Source organism: Geotrypetes seraphini, chromosome 9, assembly GCF_902459505.1.
Source record: "Geotrypetes seraphini chromosome 9, aGeoSer1.1, whole genome shotgun sequence".
NCBI classification, from domain to species: domain Eukaryota; kingdom Metazoa; phylum Chordata; class Amphibia; order Gymnophiona; family Dermophiidae; genus Geotrypetes; species Geotrypetes seraphini.
The window spans coordinates 157,924,176-157,931,034 of record NC_047092.1 but is presented as its reverse complement, the minus strand read 5'-3'; the positions used below and the strand labels follow the sequence as shown (position 1 = coordinate 157,931,034).

The 6,859-nt window shown below is 39.7% G+C and overlaps 1 protein-coding gene across 6 annotated transcripts in view; it reads right to left on the bottom strand.

The window, feature by feature from the left end:
* The window catches only part of MED12L (mediator complex subunit 12L), a 388,873-nt gene that overhangs the window by 230,427 nt on the left and 151,587 nt on the right, over nt 1–6,859 (bottom strand). The window lies entirely within an intron of this gene.

Genomic DNA, 6,859 nt, shown 5'->3' with positions numbered 1-6,859 from the left:
ATAAACAGTGCCTTTCATTCACAAAGGATATTAATGCATTTAACAATATTGTACAAGCATATCATGTGCGTATACATATATTTTAGAAATGCAGAGGTGATTTCAAACACACACAGCCATGTCTTAGCCATGTCATAACATTCAATGGTTTTATTCACTTACCATCCCCTCTCCCCCACACGCATGCACACTCACACGCATGCACAACACACTTTTACGAAATCATGTTAGGCTTTTATATCGCCGGCCACGGCAGTATTAACTCCGACGTTCATAAAATTCCTATGAGTGTCGGAGCTAACACTGCCACGGCCAGTGATAAAAAAGACTAATATGGCTTTGTAAAAAGGGGGGGGGTGTTAATTATTAAAATCATCATATTATCAATACCAAAAGCCAGAAAACCTCTCAGTGGCTTAAAAATAACAGAGAAGCATGTAACAATCCTCTGGATGTCAGTTTTGACTAAATTCAATGCCCGAACATTACAAGATCACTTCCAAAATGTGACAGCAACCGTGTAATAACAAAAGTTTCAAGTTTCAAGTTTATTGAAATTTTGATTTGAACGCAATATCAAGTATTTTCAATCCGTATAACAATAATAATTTGGGGGGACAAATAAAACCATTTAAAACAATAAACATACAATCATATCCATAGTGAATTGGCGATACATAAGGAAGGCAGGGATAAATTACAATTGTTAAAAAAAAAAAAGAGAAAAACATTGAGGGAAGAACAGCATCAGGAAGGGTATTAAAATTTTTTTTTTTTTTTTTTGGTACGATTTGATCTAAAAGTATTTGTTAACTAGGACTTGGTCTAAAAGTGAATAGGAAGATCAATGACCTATTTACAGATCTGGTTAGATTTAAGTATTTTCTCCTAAGATTGTTGATAGAGGGAGAAGAAAAAAAAAATTATCCAATCTAAGGCAAACCCAAGTACATTAAGCTTTTTGCTCACAGGAAAAGCGCTTCAGTATACATACTGATCAGTATAAATATTAATCAACAAATACTACAGCACCATCTTGTGGCAAAGCCTATACTCTTTTCAGCAGCACTAGCATGTGTGCAAGACTTTATTCAAGGTTAAACTCACTAAATGGTAGAGTTAAGGTATTTTTTTTTAACTGTGTGGGTTGCTTGCAGCAATTAATTTCCCCCATAGACCTTTCCTCTGAAAATTTTAGTGGATCATAAAGAAAATACATACTGACATTTAGCTGATGAAAACTGCATATAATAAAGTAATTTATGGAATTTATTAATGAAATCCCCCTGCATATGCCATTGCTTCAAACTATCCCACATCTCTCACCTCTTTTATGTGGTTAAAAGTATTTGTGCTGTTGTAAAGTGCTTATCTGCTAAGCCACATGTATGTGGTAATTTTCTAAAAGCAGTTTTAAATTGGTAAAAACTTTTTTACTAGGTTAAAATCTTTTGAAATGTGTTCTTTTAAGATAGTAATTCCATAAGGGTGCCTATTTTCCTTTACAGAACACTATTTATTTTAAAAAAAAATTATAGACCATGTAGATCTAAGAGGTTACATAGGAACATACATAGCTCAGATATAACAAAAAAATAATGCTTCCATTTCTCAATAACACAATGTTATAAAGTTACAATGTCAAATTAAAATTTCCCTTCCTTTACATCTCTCAATCTCAGAATCTTACTATTATCATGTCAAGCTCAATGTCCTCCCATCATATGTTACATCAGTGGGTCCCAAACCTGTTCTGGGGGACCCCCAGTCAGTCAGGTTTTCAAGATATCCCTAATGAATATGCATGAGAGAGATTTGCATACCTGTCACTTCCATTATATGCAAATCTCTCTCATGCATATTCATTAGGGATATCTTGAAAACCTGACTGGCTGGGGGTCCTCCAGGACAGGTTTGGGAACCACTGTGTTACATGAAGGCATCCACAAACAATTGAGTTTTCAACACTTTCTTAAAGATCAAATGGTCCATACATAATCTTAAGGTTCCAGGAAGAGAGCTCCAAAGGTTTACTCCAGCTATGGAGAACATGGACACCCTCGATCTCACATAATGAACTTCCTTTTCATTGATCAGCGTCATTCCTCCTTTGGACTGCAGCTTTTTACTTGGTTGATAGATTTTCCAAATACTTAGAGCTCCTTTTACTAAGCTGCGATAGCGGTTTTAGAGCACGCTTAGTGCGCGCTGAATTGCCACCCGCGCTAGACCTTAACATCAGCATTGAGCTGGCTTTAGTTCTAGCCACATAGCGTGGGTTTAGTGCACGCTAAAATCCTGCGTGCGCTAAAAACGCTATCGCAGCTTAGTAAAAGGAGCCCTTAGAAACCATAGTGGAACAGGCAAATATAAAACGTGGTGCACAATCAAAAGCACTTTGCATTGTATTCGCTGTTGTACTGGAAGCTAGTGTAATTGTTTCAAAATTGGAGCAATATGTTCTGTCTTGGGTATACCAGTAACCAACCTTGCAGCAGAGTTCATCAATTGCTGCAAGGATTTACATTTCATCTTAGTCAAGCCAAGGTAGAGCATGTTACAATAATCTAGTCTAGTCAATATCAGTGCTTGAACCACAGATTGAAAGTCACATGGTGGAAGCATCGATTTTAATCTATATAGAACATGTAATTGAGCATATCCTCCTTGAATAACCTTAAGGATTTGTTTCCCCATTGAAAGTGTAGTATCCAAGCAAACACCCAAGACTATCATCTCCCTCTACACCGTCAACTGGGTTCCCATTACAAAAAATTTCTCAGGAAGTCTCTCAATATCTTCACCACTCACGATCATTATCTCGGTCTTACTAACATTCAGTTGCAATCCATCATCAGCCATCCAAACATTCACCTCACTCATGTATCTATGTAAATCCATCTCAACTTCCTGAAAATTGTCTTTCATAGAAAAAAAAAAAAAAAACCCCAGAATATCATCGGTGTACATTCTGTAATAAACGACCAAAGAACGGAATGGTTTTTCCTAATGCAAACTAAACAAGAAAAATTGGCAAAAGCTTTAAGCTGTTGAGAATCTACACCAACATAATAAGAAAAATTAAGAACTATAAGGGAACCTCAGTATGGGATTAATCAACCCTTCGATTCTTTTTTAGCCCCAGGCAAGTGCCTATAGATGACCAGCACCAGACCTAAAAGGTCTAAATAAACACGGTCCCATACATCATAAAGTCCGTGATAAGTTTTTCAAAAAGATAAATATAACTGCTAATAAACACTAAAATATTGAGTGTAGATTCGAAAAGGAAGCAAAAAGACTAAGAGGAGTTTTAACCCCCCCCCAAAAAAAAAAAAACCAAAAAACTTCAAAAACAATTAAAAATATAATGAAAAAGTGCAAAAATCTTAACAGTGCTAAAAGCAATGTTGCTAAGAAATAGTTCAACTTAGCTGAGTCCCATCAAGTTCATGTCGTCACTCAATCTCCACTTGACAGAGCCCCATTTCGATATCTTCATCAGGAGTAGGGATGAAATGCTGGAGAGACAAAAGATCAGCCAATCCACTCTGTAGAGGCAGGCAATAATAAATCCTGCAAATAATCAGCTTGGCACAATCACACTAGAGCTGAAGGAAGTGAGCAACAATGGCGTCCAGGGCATTTAAAGACGCCCTGGAGCTCCGCGGAAGGCAATGCACTCTCAGCGTGATGACGTACATAATTACATCAAAATGTGCACAGCCGAGGAGCATTATAGTCCTAATGCAGCCATATAGATGTTAAATAACGCAGATAGTGAAGAAAGGAGTACCTCAAGGATCTGCGCTATCTTCCTTTCAGAAACCAGTTGACTCTTATGAACACTAAGGGCTCCTTTCATCAAGCCGCACTAGCAGGGTTAACGCGCACGACTTTTCATCACGCGCTAACCCCCACGCTGGCCTAAAAACTACCGCCTGCTCAAGAGGAGGTGATAGCGGCTAGCGCAGCAGGCGGTTTAATGCGTGCTATTACGTGCATTAAACCGCTAGCGCGGCTTGATAAAAGGAGACCTAAGATTATCCCAACAAACGGGAGGAAAATTATGAGAACACCTCACCATGGATACCAAGATTTGATCATTTGAACAGTAATAACTAGTATAACCAGGTACATATATACATGCATGCAGTTAAGACATGAGCACTCAAGCAAGCTGCAAAGATGGTGTAAATGCTCACGCCAAAAACAAAAGGAATTGACCCCGAAATATCCACAAAGAAGACAATCCAGAGAAAACCAAAAAAACTCTGTGGAGTGACAATGTTCCTAAATGGACGTTATTTGAAAGTGTCAAAGTTCCAAAGGTACACTGAAATCATCCACATAAAATAATTCCATCCACATAAAAATAAATCATCCACATAAGGACCTAGTCCGCTAGGGATACAGGATCCAACACGGGTCACCACACAATTGTTTCCCACGTACTCACCTTTATAGGACCCCCAGGGACTCCTGAAGAAGACTTTTTGTTGAAACGCAGACCGTGTTGGGTCCTGTATCCCTAGCGGATTAGATCCTTTAAGGCTCTTATGTGGATGATTTATTTTTATGTGGATGGAATTATTTTATGTGGATGATTTCAGTGTACCTTTGAAACTTTGAGACTTTCAATAAAGTCCATTTAGGAACATCGTCATTCCACAGAGTTTTTTTTGTTTTCTGTAAATGCTCATACCTAAATTCTGGAGATATGCGCTTAACTTTTATTATTCTAGAAACTACACACATAAGTATGTGCCCCTCTGTAAAATATGCACTATCTAGGGCAGTATTTCTCAAACATTTTTTCTAGCTCTGGCACACTAAATGAAGCAAATGTTTTTCGTGGCAGATTATATTTGAAATTATAAAATTGCACAACCAACAAAAAATTTAATTTGAGAGTTATTTATTTAAAGTTATTTAAGCTATGTATAGATAATTGTAACAACGGTGAAACTAAAGTAGATAGAATTGCTAATCAATGCGATGGATGTGCTTCTTTTTAAGTACAAATTAACTCAAAACATGGCTCGATAGTGGACAAGCAAACTTGCATTTCATCATCCAACATCTGCAGTCATTGTCTTTTTTTTTTTAATTATTTTATTTCTGTCAGAGCTAAAAATCTAAGTTCACAAAGATAAGATCCAAACGGTAACAAAGCCTTGATTGCTTTGTTGCTTGTTAGGATAACTACTGCATTAAAAAAAAAAAAAATAAATTACTTGCCGTTAGTTTTCAAGGACCAATCACGTCAAAGAATGAGGCTTGTATGGACGGTTGTATCCTTATGCACACAGACACTCATAACATCGACAGACTCTTGCGTACATGTCATCTATTCTAGTATATACTTAGAGGGAATTTTTTAAATAAAGTAAAATTCTGGAATCCTTCTTGGCACACCTAGAATCTCTTTGGGGTACACCACAGTGGGTCTGCACCGATCCATTTTTTTTTTTTTTTGCCAATTCAGAAAGAGCTATTGATGCACTAAAAAGTCTGCATGCAAATGATTCATGAAGATGTACACCGCAATCCCAGACAGATGGAGATATACCGTATTTTCACGCATATAACGCGCACGTTATACACGATTTTTACAAACCGTGCATAACCGTGCGCGTTATAGGTGTGAGCGTGTTTTACAACTTTTTTTTTTCATTCCGATCCGGCATCCCCCCTGTGAACCGGCATCCTCCCCCCCCCCGCTCACGTCACACCCCCTCCCCCGCGATCCTACAACCCCCTCAGCACCGCAAAACATCTCTTACCCGATTGGGCACCGGCACCAGCACCAATGCACAGGACGTGCCAGTGACAGTGCCCGAAGATCCTCCTTCGTTGGGCTGGGCTGTGCGGTGCAGGGAGATCCTCCTTCTTCCCTGTACCGGGCTGGACTGGGCTTTGAGCATTTGCGCATGCTCAAAGCCTTCTGATCTCTCTCTCTACAAGATTCTCCCTGCACCGCACAGCCCAGCCCAGCTCAGCCCAACGAGGGAGGATCTTCGGGCACTGGCACTGGCACGTCCTGTGCATTGGTGCTGGTGCCGGTGCCCAATCGGGTAAGAGATGTTTTGCGGTGCTGAGGGGGTTGTAGGATCGCAGGGGAGAGGGGGTGACGCGAGTGGGGGGGAGGATGCCGGTTCGCAGGCCAGAAAGTAAGCGGGAGTGGGAGGAGGTTATAGCAGCATGCGCGGTATACGCATGTGCGTGCTATATAAAAAAAAATTTTTACAGACATGCTTTGTACCCACGCGCTATACGCGTGTAGTAGGACTACAAACATACCCTCCTAAGAACTGGAAGAGGAAGACAGTGGTAAACTAAATAGTAGAAGGCCTATTCCAAGACTATGACCCAATGGCATCTGAGCTTGAGGTTTTGGAGAGAAGTATAAAAACCTCAGTACAAGGGTACTAATACAATTTCCTTCCTCAGAGGACGTTCAACAGTGATCATGTAGAGTGGCAGAAGGTGGGAAGCCTTACCCAGTGACCCATTGAAGCCTTTGCTCCCTGCTCTAGAGACTGAAGGGAAGGAAAGGATAGGAACTAAGCACAGCGGCTCTCACTTTTACTCTGATTTCCTCTGGAGTAACCAAGGAGAGACTGGGATAATTAAATGGACTGATCAGTGGAGATCATACAGGGTGTCCTATGAAAGGAGGTCTGGTGACAGGAAAATTAGATCCTGAACCTCAGTCAGAGAGAATACACAGTGAAGCTATATTAGCTTCTGAGAAACTCAAAAGGGGAAGAGACTCAAAGTTAGATATAATGGAGCCGGTGAGTTCAAGGATATCCCTGTCCCATTTCTGTAAGCTCTGCCTTAACCTCACAAGCCT